Genomic DNA, 26,389 nt, shown 5'->3' on the forward strand with positions numbered 1-26,389 from the left:
TGGGGTTCAAGCCACCTTGGTGATTAGGAGGCCTCGACTCTATTTCTGCTCTGAGAGGAAGTGGGATCTAGCAGTAAGAGCCAGGGAGCCCCAACTCCTGGGTTCTATCCCCCATTCTGGGAGGCCGTAGGAGTTAGGGGGAGGAGCTGGGGGTTGAGCTGAGGCTCTTGTGTTCTGATCCCTGCTCTGTCACTGACTCTGTGTGAGCCTGAATAATCTCTCTCTACTCTCAGTACTTCTGATTTTCCCACCTGGAAGACTGAGGGAGCACGGCTGCTCCCTTCCCAGGGGCACTGGGAGGATTCAGGTTTATGAAGTACTTGGAGCTCCACAACTGAGAGGTGCTTCCGAAGAGCTGAGTGTTGTTATTGTTCAGCATGAAGACAAGCAGGTCCCAGCACTGTCTTCTGGAACCTCATATACTGAGGAACAGACTCACTTCTCCCACCCCTGATAGATTTAGCATGGAGCAGATCCCGTGGCCCAGACAGAGGCCTGAGTGTCTCAGAGACTGCAGAAGGAAAGAAGCCAGATGGAGCCGAACAGCCAGGGCTGAGATGTCTGTCCCCAGGGAAGTGTGTGTGTGTGTGGGGGGGGGGGGTGTTAGCGGAAGGGAATGAGCCACAGGAGGGACTCACAGTTCCTAACAGACAGAGCCCCATCCCTACCACAGAGATCCTGCTCAGACTTTTATAGCTACAGCCAATACCACTGCTTCCTGGGCATGGCTACCACGTCTCATTGCTCACAAGTACCAGTGCTGCAGGATGCATGGCCCATTCTCACTGTGTGCCAGCCCCAAACCATCACCCCTCACAGGTCCTTCCCACTCTGCTCCCATTCAACAGCAGCAGAGCCAGAGTTGCTGGAACCACAGCCTGGCCTGCCCTCCCACTCTGCCAGGAAGGGCAGAGGGGAGCAGACTCCCCAAGAGAACACCCTTCCCCTCCAACAGCAGGCCTGATACAGAGGGAGGCAGTCTCCCCAGTTTACAGCACCCTGGATGGTTCCATTGGATTTGTGCGTGGGGGGGGGGGGGGGGGCGGTAAATCAGGGCTCAGAGAGGAGCCATTTAATTATCTACATCAAGACCCTGTCAGCTGAGGAGGAAAAGCCCCCCCACCCCCCTCCAGAAGGAGGCAACAGCTAAGTATATGAAGGAGGCACCCCGTTGCCCACCACTCACAGTCTGAGAACCCTCAACAGACTTTCACACCTCCAGTGACCAGCTCCTTGCTGTGAAAAGAATGGGATGTCACTTCCTCCCTGCTCTACACAGGACTCTCCAGTCTCTCCTCTGCCTTGCTTCCTTGTAATTGACACTAGCACTGAAGAACCCCACTGGCCATGGCTGTGGCCCCTTTCCAAAGGAGTCTCCAATGTTGGCCTCTCCCAGCAAGGCATACTGTAGGGAGCAGGGCAGGAGTACTGGCTGCGGGGACTCTCATAACTATTCAAGTCCCAAGGATGTTTCACAGCCCACATCATAACCCAGGCACCAGCACATACGTGGCAGGTCTCAACAATGCTCTACTCCCACCCATACAAAGTAGGAAGCTGGATGCCAAGCAGAGGGGGAGCAGGGAGCCCTGCTTGGACCTGGTGGGAAGATGGAATCTCACTGTCCTGATCTCTGGGAATCGGCACAGGTCTTGGTTAGTCATGACAAAGCCTGGCTGGCATTGCACAAGCTCCCTTCTCCTTCTGCACTGGAGAACAGAATGCCTGCTGCACTCACAAACACAACCCCGCTTTCCAAGGAAGTTGGATACGTGCACGGTTCCTGGCAACCCGCCCCTTGATTACGTGGCTCTCCCTTAAATCAAAAGCAGGTGCCAGTGACATTAACTGCTTCCTCTGCGCCAACTCCTGACAGGGAATAGCCCTGCAGCAGTACAGGCTCCACAAGGAGGTGACCCCAGGTAGAGGTAATTCAGTACCCAAACCCACAACTGGTAACTGGGTCTGACAGAGGACAGGAAAGAAATGGATATCCACGGGAGCTGCCTGGTGCCAAGCAGGTGTCCTGGAGATTGTCCTGTGGAAACATACCATCTGGGAGAGAGTCTCCAACAAGGCCCATGTGACTTGGCCAGCTGTGGTTCACAAGGGAAGGCTGGGCAAGGACAACAGAGATCAGCACAGAGACTGACACCCTGCCCTCCTCCAGCATTTCTCAGACAGGAACGCAAGGCACTTTACATGCACAACTCCCTAGGAGGTATACACAGATGGAAAACTGAGGCACCCAGAGCAGGAATGACCTGTCCAAGGGTCACACCAGCACCTCATAGATGGATTCAATTCTTGGTTCTAGGAATCCTGATTTTCAGCCTTCCCTGCTTCCCCCCTCCTCATCCCCAGCCCACACCAATAGATCTTATGGTTACTATCAGAAATGGAGAAGGAAAAGCAACAGCCAAACTTCTAGGTTCTTTGCTCTGAGATGTGTGTGAACCAGTGACTTCTGGGGTCATTTTTAACCACAGATTCACAAGTTCAACCCTGTGGAGAAGTGAGACACAAACAGCTCACAGAACTTGCACTGGACAGTCAGCACCTTCCACAGGAGGGAAAGAAATCAGGTTGTAGTAGGATGAAAACTGGTGGGGACCAAGGCCTAGTCTATGCCAGAAAAGAGTGTGTTTGCCAATATAGCTTACCCCACTTTCCCAAACAAACTAACCTATATCTGCAAAAGCATATCCCCCACATCACTGCATCTATACTAAAGCTTTTGCTGGCATAAAAATGTCTTTAAACCCCCCCCACACACACTCCTAACAGAGATTACTATCCCAGCAACAGCTTTAATTACAGACCTGTCCTGAGTCTCTACCCCTGCAAGGGCAGGGTCCAGCACCCTGGGGAGAGGATGCAGTGGCTGATATAACTCTGGGTCTTTGCCAGACCACCACCACCATGTGGAAAACCACAGCTGTAGGGCAACCTCCAGGGTCCTGTTCAGTTGAAACTAGGGACTGTGGGTATTTCTGGGCAGACATCCAAGGTGACCAACATGGCCATCTTATGCCATCATGGCTCTGTGATCTTAGAATTACCTGAACAAAGGAGTGGGAGAATGGATGAGCAAAGCCTCACATGGTCCCCACAGCATGTGGGATGGGTAGAAAATGAGCCCCAACTTGTGCCAAACTGGAAAATGTTTTTACAGAAGAGCAACAGTGACAGTGAAGGGTCTGGAAATGATTAGTCAGCAGCAAAGAGCCAAAGAGAGCTATGTTTGTCTGCCCTGGCCACCAGATGACTGGTAGTGGAATACAATTGCTGCCCACAAGGCTGTGATTCTTGGATAGGTCCAAGAGCACAAGCAAAGGAGGGGAAGATTCTGTCAGAAGACTCATTCCATGGAAGAATCATTTCTCTAAGGGACTAGGTGTCCATTACTCAAGACATTCAAAGCTGAAATGGACAGACATCAGGGGAATGGAGAGCCGGAAGCCAGTCTGCCTTGCCCACTAGGGATGGGTCCAACCAGTCCACCACCTGTAGAGTTCATTTCTACTTCTAGATCCCCACAAGGACAGCCACTTAGAGAGCAAACAAGCAGACAACAGCACAGGATGGGTAAAGCCTCACTCACCAGAGCAGATGAGCCTGAATCCACCAGCTAAGGCAGCAAAGGGAAACATGTCATGATATTGGCCATAAGTAAAATACCAGGCACAAGAAATGCTGATGAGACTGGCAGTGACTTGGACTTTGCAACGATGGTACCTGACAGGGGAAGATGCATCAGGCCTGGGGTGGGTGGGGGTGGGTTAAGCCCAGACAAAATAACTGCAGAAAAATCCCTTGGCCTCCAGGCTGCATGGGCCAGGAATGCAGCTGAGGTACCTTGGTGAGGTAAGGGAGAGCTTTCTGTCTAGGTGAGCAGCAGCTGTGATAAAAGGGGAATAACCCCCTCAGGCCTCCTCACTCAGGAAGTAGAGCTGGAAGGGTGAGAACCCAGGGGATGCTGGCAAGAAGGTGGACTCCCGGGGGGAAGAGAAGGCAAAGATCCCTTCCCAGAATACCAAACTTTGAGAAGCTTGTGCAAACTGGGTTGAATTGTTCGCAAAAGAGACAGACAGAGCTGACAAAGTCTTAGAGGTCCCAAACAAGTACAAGTCCAGTGCGTGGCCCCAGGCCCAGTCAAGAGTTACTCCAGATTTACACCAGTGGAACCAAAGCAAAGTTTAGCCCCAATGCATTCTATGCAGTCAGCAGCTACACTGAGACAGCATTGCCTAGCTATTAGAGCACAGGACTGCGAGCTACAAACTCGCATAGGTGCTGGAACTAGGCGTGCTGCCGCACTCCCTGGCTTGAAGTGGCTTCCATCATATACAGCGTTTACATTTTGGTTCACTGGCTCTCAGAAACTTCACTATTACAAATTATTCAAGCACCCTCGGTAATGCCTGAGTTTTAATCTCAGCTCTGACACTGCCTTGTGTGATTTTGGGTAAGTCACTTCAAATACTGGGCCTCACTTTCCTCCCCCATCTGTAAAATGGGCCAATAGGACCCATCTTACAGGAGATGAGTTAATAGGTAGAAAGCTTTAAAGTAATATTTTGTGCAATGGGCATGGGGTCCGACTAGATGATGGTCCCTTTTGGGCTTAAAGTCTATGAATATATATCGTTATTAGCCTCCTGGTACAGGGTTAACAAAAAAAAAAAAAAATCTTGGTTTTAAGCCTGTATTCTTTTAAGTATATTTTTGATATTCTTCCAAAAAATCCTCACCCAAAAAAAGATTAAGTTCCGGTTTTGGATTTAGAGAGAACTGAAACATGATTCGCAAAAAGAAAAGGAGTACTTGTGGCACCTTAGAGACTAACCAATTTATTTGAGCATGAGCTTTCGTGAGCTACAGCTCACTTCATCGGACGCATACTGTGGAAACTGCCACTCTGAAACATGATTAAGGCACGAAAACTGTGAAAAACATGATAGATTTCTCCTCAGTTCACTATGCAATACAACAAGAGAGGAAGGAGAGGGCATCACAGGATATTTATGTCCATCAGAAATGGTAGATTAGATGTAAAAAAAAGATTTCTATAGTATTAAGGGTTTGGATGCTCAGTTTTGACACAGACTCACCATGTGACCTTGGGCAAACCACTTCCCCTTTCTGTGCCTCAGTTTCATTCTCCCTCACTCTATAAAAGTAGGGAGAACAATGCACACCCTCCTTTGCAAAGAACTTTGCGATTGATGGCATGTCATTATTTCCTGCTTGGTGTGAAGCAGCATTTGGAAAGGGTGGCAAGAAATCAGGGCTGTGTTCACAGGAGACTAGTCCACAGGTCAAGAGTAAGCAGCTAAAACCCTCATATTCCATTCTGCAAAGGCAGCAACGCAGTCCTAGGTGTGCAGTTGTTTGTGCCTTCAGTGTTGGCAATGCTCTGCCTTACGTGCCCAGGACGCAGGTGTATGACACCACAGCGGAACACCATGTCATGTAGCACTTCCCTAAGGCATACAGACGCTGCATACTACACCACAACAGCATGCCCTGTCATGTAGCATGACTTACATGTACAGAAATGCAGCCCTCTCATGTTTCTACCCCAGCAAGTGGCTGCTAGCACAAAGCAGCGCTGAGGCAACTTCACCACCTCCTCAACACAAAACAGTGAAGGGCACATTAATGTGGATTTGGATGGGGGAGGGAAGGTTAATGCGGAAGAAAAAAGGAGTTTTGCTCTTTGCAAACTGACCAGGTATCCTTCCTTCCCAAGTGAGAACAGTGAGCAGACCCTGGTATGATATTCCAGGGAACGGGGAGAGCTTTTCCCTGTTGTCTAGTTCACGGATAAGAGACTGGCCAAAATTGGAGCCATTTATCCAGACTCTACCTGAACTTCGATAGTTCCAGATAAAATGGGCCCCAGTTCCAAGCCACCCCAGGGTCCAAACTGGCGAAGACTTGTGAAACCCAGATCTGTCCCAGACAGAGCAAGCCAGGCCTGGAGCACATGGGGAAGGCTGGATGCACGGCAGGTAAGCCTGTCACACCTGTAGCAGAGCCATCAATGAGAATAATCTGTCCCCACTCTTGGAACTGCTGCCAATGACAGTGCCCTTGCAAAGGGGAAGCACTGCAGCTTAAGAGAATGAGTCTCCAAACACAAAAACTAAGCACCAAGGGCCAAAGAGAATGGAGATGAGGCTCATCATGTGCCCAGAGAAAGGGAGGCGCAGACAGGGCCTCTGTCCCACACATCCCCAAGTCAGAAAACTCTCCATGCAGTGAGGAGGGAACAGGAATATTTAGAGGGCTAGATCCCCTGCATCATTGCTCCAGAGCTGTAGACAAGTGCCCTCTGCACATTGCAAACTGAGCAGAAGGGACAGAAATGAGATACTGGGAAAACGACCTAATACATCCAGACTCCTCTGAGGCCAGTGCCCTTTCCACAAGAAGTTCTTGTCACCTCTGTATAGGAACCTCTCAATTCTGCCACCTCTACCCCCTAAAAACAAACAGCCCCATGGGAGTTGTAGTACAATGTCTGATTACTCCTCTGTAAAGCCAGATGCAGGCGCTAATCTATTACTTTGCCATGCTGCATTTTCAGACTGGCCTGTGTTCAGTCTCTATGCACAGCAGCCTGCAGCCCACCATGATTTCTGAACACATGAAAAAAATGAAGAGAAAAGCAAAGACTTCTGCTTGAGCAGCCAGACAAACAAGAGAAAGGAAAAAGACTACAGCTACCAGAAGCCTTTGGGGCCACGCAGCCAACCTTCAGTTGCCAAAGGGCCTGCCTGCTCTCTTCACACTGGCTGTACTTTGATTCAATTCAATGACTTCTACCCAGTCACTGGATGCCTGTGCTGTCCATCACCCCGTGCCTATTGCCAGCTAGGCTGACTGAAAATGACAGCCATAATCAAAGATCTGGGCTTTGAGGTGATGTTCAAAAGAAACTGTCAATTTCTCACAAAAATAACACACAGACACATAGAATTGTACTCCAAGTCAGCAGCCCAAGCTGAGCTCCCAGAGCAGCTCTGCATACCAACAGGCAGCAGGGGAGGGCACTTACTTCCTCACAAACAAGAACAAAAAAGCAAGACGACCTTTAATTTTAAACTTAAAACAATTAAACATTTGCAACTACAGGTCTTCATTTGCTACCAGGAATCCTAAGCATAAGGCACACCACATTCCTCCCAAATCTAAGAGGAAAACAAAACTGGAGTTCCCCACAAGGGCCCTTGCAGTCTCCTGGGGAAAATAAAGATTAGGACTCTGACCAATCTTTTAAGAAAAACACCTAGGAAGTCTGCAGCATGGTGGAAAAAATACCCCCCCTGCCCAGCCCCAGACTTATCACTACACCATACAAAATGGATCTGCCTGTAGGACAGTCCTCTCATTTCAAAACACTCAGGCATTGAAAGAAAGTGGTTGGGAGACTACTTACCTTTCTCTTGCTCCGGGTCTCAAGAAAGGCCAGAGGTATTTCCCATAGTGATCCTGTGCTTTTTTTTCCTCCTTTGGGCTTTTCAGCAGCTGTCTCCTCGGTGAAGCTTGTTAGAGGGGAGCTGAGGATCTGGAAGCTGCTGGGGGACAGCCATGCAGTCAGGGCTCATGGTCTTCTTCACCAACAGCCTTCCAGCCAGCTGCAGGGGGCTCTGGGGAGTGGATCATGCTCTTTCCACACACACTGGAGTCTCACCTACATGCACAGCACACACACACATTGCAAACACTCTGCCTCTCGCACACACTTTCACTCCTTCAGTTGTTTCACTTTCACTTGAGGAGAATTCAGACTCAGTTTCTGGTGGGGGAGGCTGCTGGTTGCCTGATATTTAGCAGCAACTTCCCTCTTGCCACCCTGAAGTTACAGGAACCTTCTCCACAATTTTCTTTTTCCCCACTCTTGATCCTTATTATTGTTTAACTGTCTGTTAGATCCCTCCAGCTAAGAATCTCTGTATTTTTCAGAGGATGCTGTTATAAAGTGGGCAAACCTCTGTGTATGGAGTGCTCCTTTCTCTCCCTCTTTCTCTTCCTGAGTCTGAATAATCATTTGGAGAAACAGGATCATTCACTTTGCCTTCATACAAGAAGCCAAGCAGTGCCCTGTCAAAATAAAAGCCCCAGTTTGCCTCTTCCACTGATTAACTGCTTCCTAATCTAGGTCTCCTCCTCTGGCCTCCCAGTGGTCTGACTGAGAGGAACACCTTGCAAAAAGAGATGATGGGAAACAATTAACCCCCATTGCTAAATGCCTCACCTGCACTTATGGCCCAGAGAAATAATGGCAGGAGAGGCAAAGTTTTCGAAGGACATTGATGAGGAGCCTTAAAAATATATATATTTTTTTTAAATCAAGGAAACTCTGAAAGAGCAAATCTTTCAAAGTTACACACTCAGGACTGGTGCTCTTGCTTGTTCCTAGGAGTAAAAGAAGAGAAATGAGTTTTTTTCAAATATCAGGAAAGCTGCCCAAGCTAATGACAGAGGACAGGCAGCCCCCATGTAGGCAAACTTAGCAAATCAGCTAAATATCTGCACCTAAGTCTCCTGCTTGGTTGGCACAGTAATTAAAAGCAGCCCCTAGAGAGCCCAAGCCCCTATCAACTCCTCGCTTGGGAGTGAATTAAAATCTGACAATGAAGAGGGAGGTTCCTTGTTGCTGTTGTGGATCTGACTCACTAATGATCAGATCATATGAAAACTCTCCACAGGATTCTAGTAGAGGGCAGGATCCCTACTTTGGTTAAAAGACCAATCCTGCCACTGACTTTAGTGGAGACTGGGGGTACTCAGCACCTCTCAGGATCAGGCCCTAAATCCTTTATTTGCTTTTGAACTGTTGGCTGTGAAAGCTTAAGTCTTTCCTTTTCTGAGTGTTTTATTACAGTCGGGTCACCAAAATCCCTATTCAGGTCCATCTCCCCACCAATGCAGAATTGTTCCCGCCTGGTATGAATTCTAGCAGATTGTGGCCTATTCCAGTTTAAAGCAATGGTTAGTCCTTTACACATTCACAGTCCTTTCCACATGGCTCATAGATGTCACCAAATGCCAGCACTTTTCTCAACAAGGAGGAAATGTTCTTGACTTTGATTCTTCAGCAAAGGAAGGTTCTTAAAGGACTGTACCTACTGGGTCATCCAGTGCTCTGGCTCTATGATGCTTTTGGCCTGAGAGATTCTGCTGCTGCATGGAAAGGTACAGCGTTGCTTTACTAAGGGGGCTGTAACTATGCAAACAAGAGTTACATTTCCATGCAGTAGCAGCAAAACAGAAATGTTCAGCCTAAAGCCACTAATTTTAGAATGAGGAAAATGCCAAGAACTAAAGTAAAGTTTCCAGGAGAGAGTACAGCAGGTGTTATCTCAACAACAGGTGCAGCACCTCAGAAGAGAATGGCGGCTGTCTTTGCAGTCCGGGAGAGGTAGCAGAACTGTAAAGGTACAGTACACACAAAACAAAGGCCTCACAGTTTCAAGCTCCATACACTCACTCATACTATGCTAATACTCATGAGCTAGGCTTTGCCATACACCCAAGCAGATGCAGTGTGAGCTGAGTGCTGTACAGTTAATAAGAGGGCTGGGTCATCTGTCTGACCATCCAGCTCCATCATGGGAACTTAGTAAACTCTGTGTGTGTAGGGGGGGAGGGGGAGGGAAGTGGCAAATTACTGGCTATTAGAACTAATGGGATTATTGAGTACTTTACCTAAAACTAGCAGGTATGTCAGAAGCTGCTGTTCTGAGCACCCACATCTCCACTGGTCTTTCTCCCTTCAGTATGCGGGAAGATCAGAGAACAGCCTAAGAACAGCCATCCTGGGTCCATCTAGCTCAGGTTTCAGAGTAGCAGCCGTGTTAGTCTGTATCCGCAAAAAGAAAAGGAGTACTTGTGGCACCTTAGAGACTAACAAATTTATCTTCCAACAATGGCCAATGCCAGATGTTTCAGGGGGAATAAACAGAACAGGGCAATTATCGAGTGATCCATCCCCTGTCGTCCAGTCCCAGCTTCTGGCAGTCAACCCTGGTCGTCACCTGCTGCTCAGTTTAAAATCATGCATGATCGCATTGGGAGTTCACACCCTGTAAGGGAATGGCAGAGCCTACACACGAACTATGGTCACGCAGCCTTGCAAGTGGCTTTTCAGGCATGTGGCTATGCAAGAAGTGTGTGTGACTCAGGAGTCTGTTTACATACATGCTGTGGTCCATGTTTAGCCAACACCAGTATCACTAACGTTTAGTCTCTATTTTGCACGTACACGTTTGTGAATGTACACATGTGTGGGAGTGGAGTGTACCTGCGTGCACCCCAGACTATACCCTTGTCACAGCTTCTGTCCTTTAGTCACTAACCATCTCTGCACCACCAGGGCCTGGCTCCAACACCATTTAATTCAGCTTAACAAATCCCAGACTGATGTCCTGCTAAGTGGCAAGAAGAAGCTTCTCAGCCCAAATTCCAGCCCCCTCTGCTCCATCCTCACCCCAAACTGTCCAGGCTTCATCTCTGAATGAAACTCCACTAAACCGCATATTCAATCCAAATCCCTTACCACTTGCATCTCTCTCCAGAACCCAAGTCTGCTGGTCCTCACTCCCATGAGGAACCCAGGCATTCCACTTTCTCCTTCCTCCTTCCCTGGGCCCACAACTTCTGCCGAGATTGGTCATTGAGTCTTCACCTCTTCTCATATGGACAACTCCCAACCACCAACCTGACTGCCTCGAGCCCCTACCCTTCATGCATGAAGCAGCATCTCCCCTTTCTTGCACCTAGAACTGCGGCCACGCAGCTACCCCCTTCCATTGAAATCACCTTGGCTTCCTGTCCCTTCCAGAAACCAGTATAAAATCCCCCTCCTCACTGGCAGGTCCCTCCATGGGGTTGACCCCCCTCTTCCACTCATCTAACAAGATCTTGGGGAGTGACAGGGTGGGTGAGTCGGACCAACTTTTGTTGGTGAGAGAGACAAGCTTTCAAGGCACACAGAAGTTGGCCCAATAAAAGATACTACCTCACCCACCATGTGTCTCTAATATCCTGGGACCAACATGGCTACAACTACACTGTATACAGGATCTAGTGGAGGTATCTTAGAGTGCCTCTCACCCAAAATCTAAACAGTGCATCCTTGCCCATTTTCCTAATAAGTTCAGGAACAACCCTGCAGGGCTGTCAAGCTGGGACAGTTTGAACAAGGAAGAGTTCAAAAAAGTATAAGTGAGATTTTCCAACATCTAATTGAAACTTGAAGCATCCCGGCACAGAAGGAGTCTCTCTGCAGGCTTGAACCTGGGAGACGAGACGGTTAGGCTAGCAGCTAAAGGAGCAGAGGAATGGAGGGGGCAAAGGGGCTTAGATACAGTTTGGCATATGCTCAGATGGAAATAACATCTATTTCAAATGCACAATTTCCTTTGGCTGGGTGGCCAGGAATAGAGACTTCCAAGCAGTGGATGGCATGCACCTCAGGAAATGTATTCCAAGTGGGAGCCTGCTGTTGGTAAAGGCATGACAGATACAGCTGAGAAAGGACCAGCTGGTTGCCAGGGCTCTTTGCAGGCCCCCGCTCTGCCTCCTGCAAGCAGAAGGGAGCTGTACAACACACACACATTAGGCTATTAAACCAGTCCACCCACTTTTGGCTGATGCCAGCAGCATCCTAACCAGGATGTGTCACCTTCCTGTCTGCAGCACACTAACTGTTCAGGGGTGGGTTGGGGAGAGTGGAGAAGGCTGGAGGCAGGGACCACTTGGCAGCCTCTTAAAGCATTGCAAAGCTAAAGGGGATCCAGGGACAAACAACCAATCTCAGCCGATGGGAAGCAGTAGCCCTAATTGGAAATGAAAATACACCATTCCCTCCTGCTCCACGTGCATACATGAGTGGCCACAGCCAGAGAGAGAGACACCCTATATCATTAACCCTCCCATGGCCAGCAGGGAGGAATGTCACAGCAAGAAAGCAAATGTGGCCTCTGGCAAGCAAAGATCCAGGAGTCAGGTCAAGCCTTGCATTTGTCGTGTCAAGGTCTATGATCTTTCAGATCTCACGAGCTAAGCAGGTATGGCCTAGGTCAAAAAATATTTGATAGACCTCAAAGGAATACCCAAGAGCTTCAGGGAGCCGTGCTGGTATCTTAGGTAGATACTGTTCTTTGCTTTTAGTCATACAGAACCAATGTGAAAGCAAGGCACTGGAGGCACTGTATTGCAGGGAGCAGTGTGGATAGCTTACTTGGGGACACTCCCCACAAAGTCATTGCTACGCTACAGGGAAGTATGTGGGTAACACAGCAGGGCATGGTCTTCCACCAAGTTAGCACTCACCCGTGTCCCAGCCTGATGCTACAGGGTACAGTGTTGCAGGAGGTGCCATCTTTTGTGGAAGACGTAGAAGTGCAGCATGCAGTAGCCTTATCCATAGGATTCCTCAGAAACCCTCCCTTCTCCACCACCTGAGAGCAGGCAAGATGGGCAGCTTTAGAAGGGGAGACAGCACTCCCTCTGAGATCCCCAGTAGGAATTAGCAATGAATGGTGGCCCAAGCACACTCTAAAGTCTCAGAAACCAGAAAGCAAATTAAATGACCCTCAACTTTTTCAGATCCTAAATCTTGTGATTTTTTTTTTTTTTTTTGGCAGCCTGACGTGATTTTTGGAGGCTTGGGGCTGTCCGTACTAAGAACAGTGAGTGGCATGATTGTTTTCTGACCTGGCAGGGGTTGGGAGGCTCAAGGATTTCATGTGTGCAAAGCACTCTGAGCTGCGGGCTCTCTCTGTCCCCCAGCCTGCACTGGGACAGAACTGGGACTCTGCCGACTGACTCACAGGAACTGCAGCTGAGGGTTTGTGCACCACTGCCCCCTTGTGGAGTGTGCCTAAACTGCTGATTCCCAACAGCTCCCTCTGCTTGGCTGAAGAGGTGCCAGGCAGGCAGTCGGAATGTCGTTGCCTCTACTTGAGGAAACATCTTTCCCTGCCTGAAGTGTGCGTCAGTCACACAGGTAACCTCAAGTCCTACATGTCACAGGTTAGCGAATCTGCTAAGGAAAGAGTGGAAACAAGGGCAATGTTGCCTTCCCAGTAGGCTTTGCACATAGGTGCTGAAACTAGGGGTGCTGCCACATCCCCTGGCTTGAAGTGGTTTCCATTATATACAGGGTTTACAGTTTGGTTCAATGGCTCTCAGCACCCCCACTATACAAACAAATTGTTCCAGCCCCCCTAGCTTTGCACCCAGCTTGGGATCTGAGGATGGAACAGCTGCGTCTACCAGTAATGATGCTTTTCCTCTTTTTTAGCACCTGCCATGTGAAAAATCTCAGGGTATTTTGGAATGTTAGTAATGAAGACTCCCATTAAATAGATGCCAGTATTAAGCTTACTTTATAGCCTGGAAAACTGAGGCACAGGGAGGGAAAGTGAGTTACAGACAGAGCTGGGAAAAGAACCCACGAGTCCTGGATCCCCAGTCCCCAATCTCATCACTAGACCCCACTCTCTTCCTACAGCTATGGTGTTGTTTTTAATTTGGACTATAAAATAATAAACTAAGACAAAGAGAATCCGTGTGTGTGTGAACAGGGTGGTGGTGGCATCGCTAACATTCATGCTGTACTCTAACAGGTGAGCAAACCACAGCCTGTGCTCCCCAGACAGGGGCAGGAAATGATGTAATTCATTTGACAATCGTATTTATTCAGGCCACGTTGTTCCTTTGGTTGTTTGCATTTTGGGTACAGAGCAAGCTGGGGTGGCATGAATGAACACAACATTCATGAAATTCTGCAGAATTTACCAAAGCAAACTTCAGATATTGCAGCCAAGAGACACCCAAGGGAAAAGAGAGACACTCACTGTTCCCAAAACCCAATGAGAAGGGATCCAAATTCTCTTTTGAAGGTATTTTCCCCAAGGCACTGAGTGGCTTTGCACCTGAGGAGAGCAGCAAACAGGCTGGAGCAGAGAAAGGGGACAATCTGGCCACAGTGCCAAAATAATACAGACATCTTTATTCACCCCTGTATAACAGTGGCTCTTCCTTGGAGGAGGATCTCAGCTTGCTTCACACAGCCACACATGAACCCTCCTTCTTACAGGCAGGGAAACAAAGGCACAGAGAGGTGAAGCCCAAGCTCCCATAATGAATGCATGGCAGGTTCCAGGTCTTTTCACTCCTCACCCTCTGCTCTCACCCCTAGACCACACTGGCTCTCACTATTGTCTCAGAACACCAGGCAAGTCTCCCGCATGCCCAGCGTTTGTCTATGAAATTCCTGAAGATGTGGGAGCCTCACAAAGGTCCCTGCTCTGAATGGGCCACACCCTGGAATAGCACAACCTGTTTCGGATGCTTCTCTGAAGTATATCTGAGCACCTGCCCTGGGGTCCTGCGTGTGGGTCAGACCCAAATGTTTTCAAAGCTTATGGGGCAGGCATTCTCACTCGTCCTCCAGCAGGTTGCCTAGCTCTACTCTCACATCATGGCCCCACGTGACCGGCAAGTGGTGAGATAATGCAATGCTCTGCCCTGCTGGGCACCTTCTAGATCTAAACTGCCCTAGCACTCGGGATTCTGATCTGTACCCCCAGTCTGCATGGGGCTGGGGATTTTCACAGCTTTACCCTTCCTTCTCTCCCCATAGAAATGTAAAATCATTAATATATCTAATGCCCTATGAGTGCAGCCGACCACGGCACACAGAGGGTTAATAAAAGCACCTGACTGCTGCTGTCTGGCATGGTGGCACCCAACACTCATGTGGAAGGGGTATAGATGCTGGCAGCGCTTTTCTCCAGCTGCCTCCGATCCAGACGGAGCATACCAAGCCCCCTGTTCCCCAGGCCCTCCAGCCACCTTTCCCTTGTCCTCTTTTTCTTTTTCCTTGGCCTCCTGGGCTGCCTACATCATAGCACCTCACATCTCTCCCAGGCTGTGCGCATGAAAGCGATAGAGTGAGACTGGGAAAGGTCAGCAGGAGGACCAGGCACTACTGGCTCACTGCTGAGCCTTTGTCTTTAATTAACATCTGCTGAGCAAGCCATCCTCCCTACACTTGACTCTTACTCCCCATCTCCCCTTCCCCTCCTCTGTCATTACACCCACACCAGGAGAGACAGGACGGCGAGGCGATGGGGGAAGCAGAGTCCCTGGAGCTCCTCACAGCCTCCCTATGCCAAAAACAACAAAATCCCAGCAGCTGATTCCAGGAGCTGCCTGGTACATCAGCATGTTAATGAGTCCAAGGCTGAGCAGCCCAGACCGGCGGCTACCTGCTTCTGCCACACACGGAGCTTTCCTGACTTTGGGCCATTTGGGTTTTTTCCTCTTGTAATTTCTTTTCAGTAAATTCAGCATTAGCAAAAGGTGCTGTCTTGACAGCACGGTAGATCGAAGCCCTCTCTCCATCGCCAGCACACACAACGGCAGGGCAGGCTCCTCCACGCTGCCCCAACAATGTGTCACTCCATTGCCCTCAGTGGACCCCTCCAGGCACTTGGAGATTTCAGGCTCCCTGGCCCAACCAGCCCTTGGCCCTTTGCTGGCAGGAACAGGACTGTTAAATCGTATACACCCATGCTCTAGAAACCCACCACACTAGAGAGCTACCAAACCCATCCCCAACAGGCCAATGACCAGCAATCAGCAGGTACAACTGTCACTCACTACTGCCTGGGGGTGGATTGGAACCAGCACCCCAGAGGCTCCATACCCCACTCCCTTCCTCATCTCCTGAGTCTGAAATTACATTTCACCATAGGTTTCTGTACCACCGACTGTTTGGCTCCACTGTTATTTCCCTTGCAGAGAAGGGTCCCCATTACAGCATGTGTGCTGGGATGGGGAGCAGGATAAAGGAAGAGGAGGCAAGTGCTCTGCTGGACAAGTCAATGCTGGGATGTCCCTCCCCCAGTGCTCCAAACAGCAACTCCTTTCCTCTCTGTTGGGAAGGGAGGAATATTGTTTTCCCCACTGTACAGGGAGGCTGTGATACAAACTGGCCCAACTCACTGCAGAAAGCTGGGAAGGAAAAGAACTTTGCTTCAGTACCCATCTCCTCACCTCATAAGAAAGGACCCTGTTTGGAGCTGCAACCTCCAAGGATCAGGGAGTGATTGTCTCTTACTGTCCTGGCCTGACCCTGACCCTAACCCATCAGCCTGTGTAGCTGTTGCTTCCTACCATTTTCTGTTGACTGACAGGTGGTAAGCAAATACCCTAAAGAAACTTCATGAGCTAGTCTGCAATGGAGATAGGAAGTGGGACAGGCTGGTTTCTGTTGCATATGTATTGGCACAGGGTTTAATTCACCAGAAAAGTGGTTAATTGTTTTAGCATGAACTAAGCTGTACTCACTGCGAGATGCCATCTTCCTGTTGGCTAATTGTGCCAGAGAATAGTTTCTAAAAGTGATGCACTGTTGCAACTAACGTTCTAGCCCACACCTGTGTTTAATGGGTTAGTCCAGAGACACAGGTGTGCTACACAGCTCATTGAGAACAGAAGGCTGGCTTCCATCCCAGGTAAATGGTGGTATTCAACCCTCAGTTCTTTAGAATCACTTTTCTACGTTTGATAAGAGTTAGAGATAGGCCCAGCGTACAAAATTCAGGTGCAGATTTGGAACCTTCCCAACCAGAGTTGTCGTCTGGACCAGGTTTGTTGCAGGCCAATTTATACCTTGGCATTTTGTTAAGGAAACCAAGCAGGTGCCTTGTGATTCATTATATAGTAACCAAGCTGAAGAACTCACACTAAGTCACCTGAGAAGCCCTGGGCAGGAACAGAAGGGCTGCAGACACCTGGGATGATGCTGGAGGGAGCCAGAACCCTGTAATGGGCTCCATCCTGATCCCAACAGGTTGGTGGAGTTTGGGATAAATAGGACCTAGATCCCAATCAGTCTTGAGTCTGCTCATCCCTGCTGAGCCCCTTTGCCCCTCCCACACTAGCCCCAGCCCGATGCAGTGACCAGGGGTATGTCTACACTGCAATTAAAACCCCATGACTGGCCTGTGCCAGGTGACTTGGGCTACGGGGCTGTTCAATTGCTGTGTAGACATTTGGGCTTGAGCTGGAGCTGGAGCCTGGGCTTTCGGATCCTGACAGGTGGGAAGGTCCCAAATGTCTACACAGCAATTAAACAACCCCTTAGCCCAAGTCAGCTGGCATAGGCCAGCCATGGGTTTTTAATTGCAGTGTAGACGTATGCAGGGAGACCCATGTGGGCAAAGCCCTTCATTACATTCATGAACTAGGACCAATTAACCATACCTGAGTTAATTCCATGACTCACAGTTAGCTGGAGCCATGTCTCAGTGAAGTGTTTCCTCAGCTTGTCTCTCATTCCAGCACTATGCAGCAGAGCCACTGGAGAACATAGCAGGTGTGGTGTGGTGAAGGTAAGTCCCTGCCTTGGACTGCAGCCCCTGCAGGCAAGTGCTGTGAAATATGCCCATTCTGACTTGGCACTGCTCTGCACTCACTCGCACTGCGTACATGAGGACACACAGTGCAGGGCATTGCCCCACCAGTCCCTGTGGAAATCAGCTCCACAGACTACACTAGGGTCAAGCAGGAAAGAGAAGGCCCTTTGCTCTGCAGCGAGGACATCAGCTGCGAGGATCCAGCCCAGGGTGGCTTTGTGTGCTCAGGTGCTGGATCCTCCTGCTCCCATACATGCAGCAACACGTGGCTCTGGCATTTGGGCTACACTCTGGTACAGGTGGGGCTGGACTCATTCATGTCCTACCCTCACTGGAAACTGCTGCACAGAAGCATAAGCCAGAAAGGGAGAAGGGATGAAGGCTGCACCCATGCTGCAACCATGCTGGGAAGGGCAGATGACACCACTACCACCATGAAGCTGTTTTGCCTGCCAGCTCCTCCTGACTCTCCCCTCAGATCTTGCCAGCCTCCCATGCTCCCTAGCTCTTTGGGGTCTCAGTCTCATTTCTGTGGGGTTTTTTTTGTTTTTTTTTAAATGGTACGACAAGGTGCTGTGCCAAAAATATAAAAAACAAAAAAACCCACCCAACAACATGGGATCCAAAGGTAGGTCTGTGCCCAGCGCAGAAGTCTCCAGGCTGGCTAGGGAAGAATGAGTTCCCTTATTACAAGCTCATTAGAGTCTGACCAGTGAGGCAGCGGTACTTCCTATTCCACCTCTGCAGCTGCCTGGGCAGCATGTGCTCATTGGTCAGATGGATCTGAAGAGGGCCATGATGAGGATTTCCTCTTCACTTTTATAGCGTCTTTCATGGTAAGACCTCAGTCTGCTTCACAAACCCTAACTCATTAACCATCACAGCCCCATCAGCACAGGATCATTGCCCCACTGCACTGAGCGGAAACTGAGGCACAAAGCAGTGTCCTGGTGAAGACCACCCAGTGATTTAATGTATGATCTAGGGAATTCCAGGCTCTTGCTCAATGTTTGCCTCCCAAAGCCGCGCATAAATCTCAGGAGTCCTGACTCCCAGCCTCCTGCTCTAACTGCCAAGTCTGGGTTCTTGAGAGCTTCATGTATACTGCAGTTGTAAAGGCACAGGTCTGGGCCTGGTTTGGGGTGGCAGAGAGGAGAGCCCCATTCAGCTAAGCAGGTCTTCCCCCACCCCCAAGTAACATACATACTACAGTCACAGTGCAGCTACTGCACCACTTTCCTGCAGAGATCTAGGGCTGCCACAATTCCAGAAGCATTACTGGGTTGCCATGTTTCTGGATGCTTGTGTAGCCTCAGTATCCCTGCAATACCAGATGTACCCTGCATACCTGTGCAGTCCCAGTGCTGCTGCAATCCTACCTGCACTGCCCTAGCACTGTCATTCCCGTGCTCACTGTACGCCTGCGCAGTCCCAGTGTTGTTGCAATCTTACATGCCGACTGCTTCTCAGAGGATGCCCTAAACCCAGATCCATCATGCTGTCTGCAAAGCCCTGGCACTGCTGTGAACCTGGACATCCCCTGGCCAGGGAGATCAGCACAGCTCCTACTGGACTGGCCAAGGGGAGGCTCCTTGGCAAATCTGAGGCCAAGGCCCTTGCTATGTGCTTTGTCTGTAGTAACATGCATGACTCATGCAGCAATTCAGGCCTGTCCTGGGGCAGCCAAATGCTGGAAGGAGAGAATTTGTTTGGAAATCAGGCTACCAGCTGCTTCTCGCTCTGATCTTTTTGTCAAAGAGGGGTGGGGCCAAGTGGTTAAAGGTTCCTATTCCGTTGGTCCCAGGGCTGGTGTGTTTGTTGCACAAGGCCCCACACAGACCTCTGCTTTGCTGCCAATAGACTTGTCACACTGGTGATGTCCAATGTGGTGTCTGGGTGGCAGCCCAAGACATGGGCAAACACAAACCAGCATCTGGAATCTTGGGATCCCTGTGCTCCAAGTCAGGAGAGAGCTGGTGTAGCCCTGGAGCCAGCTGAGGGTGGGAGCTGGCTCTCCCATCACAGACACAAGGTGGGTGAGCTAACATCTTTTATTGGACTAGCTTCTGTTGGTAAAAGAGACAAGCTTTCAAGCCACACAGAGCTTCAGAGCTGTCCAGATCTGAAGAAGAGCTCTGTGTAGCTCGAAAGTTTCTCTCTTTCACCAACAGAAGTTGGTCCAATAACAGATATTACCTCATCCAGCTTGTCTCTCTAATATCTGGGGACAAACACAGCTACAATATCTCCCATCCTAGGCGGACAGCAAATGACCATTGGGAGCCAGAGGCTAAAAGAGTAGCCTGAAGAGTAAGACCTGGATCCTAGTGCAGCAAGGGAGGCTGCTGGAGCAGCCACCAGCAGAACTAACGTCCTCGTCTGCTGTCAGCACAGACAGCCACACAGTGCAATGAGGATGGCAGGGACCAAAGGGTTAAACCATTTAGCAAGACCACCAGTGTGATAAATGTAGCAATCAGCAGAGACAGCCCTCCCACCGCCACCTAGGGCTAGGGCTGGCTGGGGAGCAGGGAAGGTGGCAGTGAAAGAGGTGGGTTGGGAGGACTCTTATCCTGATACGGCTCCTTCCTTCCTAGTGAGGGTTTGGAAAAACTGAGCAGGCAGGGCTGGCTCTGAAATCCCAGCGCCTCAGTGACACAAAGCCAGCCACATCTCCCCTCTGAAATAAAGGAGAGTTAGGGGCTGGTGTGGGTCAGGGACAGGCAGACATGAATCCTGCCTTGCTTACACCCATGCACCCTGCTAGCTTCAGTGGATGCTACAGGCCATGGGGCAAGGGCTGTGCACATTTGGGGGTGGGGGAGAGACAGATGATCTTGGGGTGGGTGGAGGGAGAAAGACACCATTCCACCCCCCAGGAGTGAGGTTTTCCTATGACATTCCTGGTTGGCTGCGCAGGTGTGAACAGGCCCTGCACAGGCTGCAGGGGATTTCAAGTTAGTACACACAGATAGGTGGTTGGCTCTGCTGTTGGCTGGCTGCTATTGCATTCCTGAGCTTCCCCTCCTGCACAAGCACCTGGCTCTGCTCCTCCAAGCACTCTGCACCTCTGAAACTCCTCTGACGACAAACCTGATAGGGAGAGAACCCCAAACATACACACGGTATGTTGGTAAATACATACCTGAACATGTAACTAAACACACAGGGTGTAATAGACGCACACCGTACATGGACATTCTACATACATACACATGTACTACTGCACACACAAAGTATAATACATACACAGGGCATGGATGAAGACATGCATCCTGTGTACTCAGACATACATGACAAACAGTGTTGCGCTTCTGTTGTGCCTTTTATCTGAGGATCATAAAGTGCTTTAGTAAGAATAATTAACTCTGGAGAGGTGGGTTGGTTTAATTATCCCGATTGTACTGATGGGGACACCAACAGTCAAGTTATGGAACTTGCCCAAGGTCACAGAGAAGGCCTGACTCCAAATCCCCTTCTTCCTTTTCACACACTCACAGTCCCTGTTTCTTCACCATTAGTGGAGTTCTGAGGCTTGGACATTGCAGGCAATTGACTTCCTGCTCTCACTCTCTCAGGCATTGCTAGGCCACCCATCAGTGGTCTAAGCTCTGAGTGCTGCTTGTGCCCAGGGCCCAGTGGACTTATCTGGCCCAGGTTCCAAGATAGTCATTTACTCAACTATCTACAACATCTTAATAATGTGGCCACAGTCACCAGCTGCGAGAAGGTCCTGGCCCTGCATGAGATTAGTTCTGTGCGCCAGACAGGGACTCTATGACAAAGCAAGAAATACAGCACTTCCCTGAAGCTAAAAGGGGTCCCAACGTGGCCCTGCTGCCCAGATGGTGCCAGCTCCCCTGCATGCTATGAGGAAGGCTTATCTGACTCGTGTTTAGAGCAGGGGACTGGACATCAGGGATTCTGGGCTCTGTTCCCAGTTCTGCCACTGTGGCTTTAGGTCAGTCCCTCTCCCACTCTGTGCCTTAGCTTCCCCATCTGTACCCTGGGAATAACGAGACTTTCGTGCCTCAGGAGGGTGCTGAGCAGCCAAATTCATTACTATCAGAGAAGCGCTTGGAGACATTTGGAGCTAGCAAAGGGCCACGCTTCCTTTCTGTTGTTCTCAGCCCTGCCCCATGCACTCAGCTTTCACCTTTTCTTTGGCCCTGCCCTATTTAAACTCAGTATCTCTGCATCTGTGAAGCCGTTAGGGAAAGACTGAGAACCAGCATTAGGAGCACCAGGCTGGGGAGGCAGAGGGTGCATAGCCCTTCGCATACTGACCCATTGACCTATGGTCCCTAGCCCTGGGGCTCACATCTTCGACGGAGAAGATGAGCTGTCCTCAGCATCCTCCCTGCACCAGTCTCCTCTCCCACTCTCCTCATCTAGATTCTCCTCTTCTTTCACCACCTGGTTTACTCCTCTCTCTCTCTCTCATCTTCTCCTCTCAAGCTCCATTTTTTCCCTTTCTCTCCTCCATCTCCCCTGTTCCTTTCATCCACCCCTCCCATGCTTACTTCATCTGCTTCTGCTCCCTCACATACTTCTGTTCTACCCTCTCTCTGCAGAGATGCACTGGGACACTAGTAGGTTGGTGTGTTTCAGTCTGTGGTGGGCAGAAGAAACTGATCTCTCTCCTGCACCTCTTTGTCAAGGTGGAACAAACAATTTGCAGAACTGCCCCCTGCAAGAACTCCCATTGACCTTGGATCTACACATGATGGGCTTGCAGAGTTGCCCAGTACTGAACTCTCTGAACCAATGGAGTTTGCAGAGCTAGCCTTGAAGCCTCCAAAGTTTGGGCTCACCCAGGTAATTTCTGGTATTTCCTGCTTCTACTCAGACTAGGGCTGCCCCAAAACAGCTCCTCGTACGGGAGTTTTAACCTTTGGCTTCTAGGCCCAGCCCACAAAAATCAGGCAGCATCTATGAGTTTGTGAAACTTTCCCAAACCTCACAACAGATTCCGTTGAGGCAAGTGGGAAGCAAAGGGGGGGCTTGTTCCTATGTCTTTGGCCAAAGTGTCCTCCATGTCATGTAGGGTGCTGTCTGCCTGGCCTCCTGCCAAAGGTATTTGGGGCCATTAGCTTTAGTAGGAGTTACAGCTCTGAGGTTGGATTTGGCCCAGGAGCTGAAGATGGGAGGACTGCTAAATGAGATCAAGTGGGGAGAATGGAGCCCGTGGGCCTTCCCAGTTTGACTTCTCTGCAGGAGCTGGGACTTCACAGGCTGCCATCTGGCTGCTAGAGAAGAATCATCTGGATTCCCCTGAGGTAGGGTGATCAGATAGCAACTATGAAAAAACAGGACAGAGGTGGGGGGTAATAGGCGCCTATATAAGAAAAAGTCCCAAAAAACAAGACTGTCCCGATAAAAACAGGACATCCTAACCTGAGGAGACTAGTGTTTGATGTGAACAAGGTGTGGCACAAGTGAGCTGCAAGGCTGTACAGGAGAAAAGGGGGTGCCACCTGGTGGCCTAGAATGGATTAGCAGCAATGTCACCTGTCAAGGCTTCTGGTCACATCTCTAGTGCCCTGGCTGCAGGAAAGGCGAGGGTCAGAGATAGGATGGGAGCACGAATGATTTGTAGCACAAATTCTGCCATGGTGGTCAGTGCAGGGGTCACAACATGCTGGATACCCCATTCTGCCAGAAGAGCTCCTCCGGACATTCCCATATTGCACACTGAGGGAATGGGATGCTCCAGTGAGCTTCCAGGTCAGAGAACTGGGAGGGGGAGATGCTGGAATCAGCTTGTCAGGGAGGTTAATCCTGCCACAAAGCCACTCCTAATCCTGTTAAAGATCCATTGCTGAAAACTACAAGTAGGCCCTGGATAAATCACATCACCCTGCACCAGCCTACGGACATACAGACTCACACCTCCAGCCAAGCGGGAGGGAGGGGCTGTCCATTTATTCCCCATCCCCAAGACAGGCACCATCTCTCCATCCATGTCAAGTTTTCCTGAGAGCCCCTTAATGAATTGTTTTAATTACCTAAGGAGGCAAAGGAAAGCAATGTAAGGCACTTTCCCCTGCCCTGCACCTCCCTAAGGACTGAGCATTTTTGCCCTTCGGCCAGCTCCTGGCAGCCTGGGAAAGGGGGCACCAGGCCTGGGAATTAAGGACTTTTATTTCTTTCCTATTTTGTTTTGAGAACTTCTGTAGCTAAAATATGCAAATTAGAGTCATCCTCAGGGACACATGTGGATCCAGTTTTGACCTCAGTGGCCCAGCCTCATCTCTGCAAGGAGACAAACTTTGGGGTGCACAGAGTCTTCTCTGGAGCCAAACTCTGTGGCTCAGTCCTGTTTCCAGTGTAAACACAAGCTCAGGTGCCACCCTAAGGTTGGAGGCAATTACTAGGTGGGAGAGAGCTGCTTTGCTCCCCAGATGGGGATGATATCTCTGCTCCCAAGGTTCCTTTGGCAAGGCACACACTGGGCACTGCTCTTGTTGGTGAGTGGAGACGAACAAGTTTTCTCTGTTGCTGTAGTTTCCTTCCAGCTGCCAGAATCCTGCATCCTGGTTATTTTACTGTCTAATATCCATGAAGCCCTGGAGACAGATGCCCTTCTGCTTCTGCAGAGCAGGGACAGAATGTTTTCCCCCATCAGTGTGCCTCAGCCCTCCCTGGGATGCAGAACTTAGGAGTGAGACGGGAGTACCGGCACCACAGCCATTTCAGTTCTTGATCTCCACCACATTTTGTGATGTGGGCATTGGTTCCCTGAGAACTGAAATGAGACACACCAAAGTAATCTCATCCAGGGTGCCACTGCACAGCCATCAGATGGGTCTCTGGTAACCTGATCTGGATTCAGACTGGCAGCTGTGAAGGGAGAGGGCCCTTGAGTCATTACCAGTCAGAGGAAGAGACAGAGGACGCAGACTTCAGATAGCAGAAAGGTGAGTGATTCCAAGGACGGTCATATTTGGTAAAGGATTCATCATCCCGGCTGCAGAGAAAAAGACTTCCCCCCCACAGCAGGCCCTGGCCCATCACCAAAGCTCATGCAGCAAACTGGGAGGCAACCCTGTCCCTGGTACAGACAGCCTGGGGGCTTGGAGTCCATCCCTATGAAAGCAAAATGCAAGATGTGTTTATCCCCCGCTGGAGCTGCCACAAGGCCTGCTGGCAGCATCTCTGGAAAGCAGTGGCTTATGTGGGATGGAAAGAATCCACTGAGGCATCCAGGAATGGAATGTTTCACTTAACAGGCCAAAAACAGCATTGGCAGGACAGGACTGGGGGGGTCCGAGAGATGAGGCAGCCATTTCAGAGTGGGATGTAAGGGTCGGGAGAGGCAGATATAGCTCCCGTCTTCCCCAGTGTGGAGCAGAAGGGGGCATGGATGGCCTTCCCAACTGGGGTGGGGCAGCGGGGGAACCCAGGGACAGAGATGACTCCCAGGAAATAAAACTAACAGCCTTTGGAAATTAGGGAGTGGAACCAAGAGGGGAGACCCCAAGCTGCTCGGCAAAGTCCTGCCCACACAGGGCTGGGTGGGATTCATCTCCCAGCAACATTTGGATTCAAGGGCCCACTGAAGCCATGAGACTCAGGGCACAGGGAGCTGGGGAGCTAGTTGAGCCCCCCAGTGCTACTCTGTGAAGTTCAGATCCTTCATCTACGTAACCAAATGAGTCAACTGGCCCCTTCTTGATTTTGACAGGTGTCAGCAAAGTGACACAAAGCGAGCTGAGTCCGATACAGGAGTGTAGAGGGTTTGGGGGGGGAGGGGGGAGGTGTCACTCACTCACTCACACACACACACTTCACTGCCCTGATACTCCTTACTCCTCTGCAGCACCCCAGTTCCAGGACATACCCAGGGGGGAATGAGGTTTAGTCCCCTGCGGTGAGCTCTTCCCAGGTGTCAAACCTGACAAAGACCCTCTAGTCGCTGCATCAGCCTGTTGTACCAAACCAGCCCCATCCTTCTGGTGCTGGTCAGCCCTGGCCTCATCAAGGAGCAGGTTTATTGCGGTACCTTACCTCCTCCTTGCTGAGTCACACAGCTCCTTCCCCTTCCTGACATATCCATCAATAACACAGGTGCGCTTTCTTTTTGCAGAGGTGGATTAATAGGGATGTAAGCAGAGAAACAATAGCAGAGCTAGAGAAAGGAAAGAACCAGAGATATAATAATCCCCATCCCTACCACACACAACCTTCCATCCCAGGCAGAATGATGGAGATGCAGCTATCTTTGAGGCAAAGCATGGCAGCCAGGGCACAGCACACTGCTCAAGGAACTGAGGCTCTAGCCAGGGGTAACAAGAGAAATCTTGGCTCTCTGGAAAAATGCCCCATCTGAACTTTAATGTCCAGACAGTGAAGAGATCAGCTGGATCACAGAGGGATCTGATAGATCCTCACTCCATTTTCCTACATCAGGAGGTGGAGGACTGTGCTGATCCTGTTAGAGTTTGAACCTTCAGTTCTAGAAAGTGCAAATGCTTTAAATCTGGTGCTTAGACCATTAAACCATCCCCTCTGGCACAGACATCCTGAGACAGAAAAATATAAGGCATTGCCCTTCTCCAGCATCTACAGTACAGGAATCTCAAAGCACTTCAGAACTCCCTATTAGGTGGGTATTATTCCCACTTTACAAGAGGGGCACTGAGGAGGAGTGACTTGCCCAAGGCCATGCAGCAAGTCAGTGGCAGAGCTGGGAATGGAATTCAGGAGTCTTGACTCCCTGTCCCATGCGCCTATTAAATATTTATATTCTGGTAGCATCCAAAGGCTCCAGTCGGGATTGTGGCCCCATGGTGCAGGGGACTGGAAAAATACAGAGAAACTAGCTAACCTGGTAAGGAATTGGACTCGGCTGGGTCAGTTACACAGATGGTGGATGGCTAGTTTCAAGTAGAGGGAAAGCAAAGAAGGGGACAAGGAACAGGGTCAGATAGTCACTTGGT

The 26,389-nt window shown here is 49.9% G+C and overlaps 1 protein-coding gene across 6 annotated transcripts in view; it reads right to left on the reverse strand.

Annotated features, from left to right (window-relative positions):
- Nucleotides 1–26,389, reverse strand: part of BCL9L (BCL9 like) — a 166,368-nt gene that overhangs the window by 82,260 nt on the left and 57,719 nt on the right. For 2 of the 6 annotated variants that reach the window (XM_043533967.1, XM_043533968.1), the window contains exon 4: nucleotides 7,448–7,583. The exons of 1 other annotated variant lie outside the window; for it this stretch is intronic. The gene's annotated coding sequence lies outside the window, so the exon portion shown is untranslated. Of the gene's footprint in view, nucleotides 1–7,447; nucleotides 8,175–8,266; nucleotides 9,044–26,389 lie in introns of those variants that run through there. 3 more of the 6 variants (XM_043533973.1, XM_043533969.1, XM_043533971.1) reach the window with 2 other exon arrangements.

This window comes from Chelonia mydas, chromosome 22 (assembly GCF_015237465.2).
Source record: "Chelonia mydas isolate rCheMyd1 chromosome 22, rCheMyd1.pri.v2, whole genome shotgun sequence".
NCBI classification, from domain to species: Eukaryota; Metazoa; Chordata; order Testudines; family Cheloniidae; genus Chelonia; species Chelonia mydas.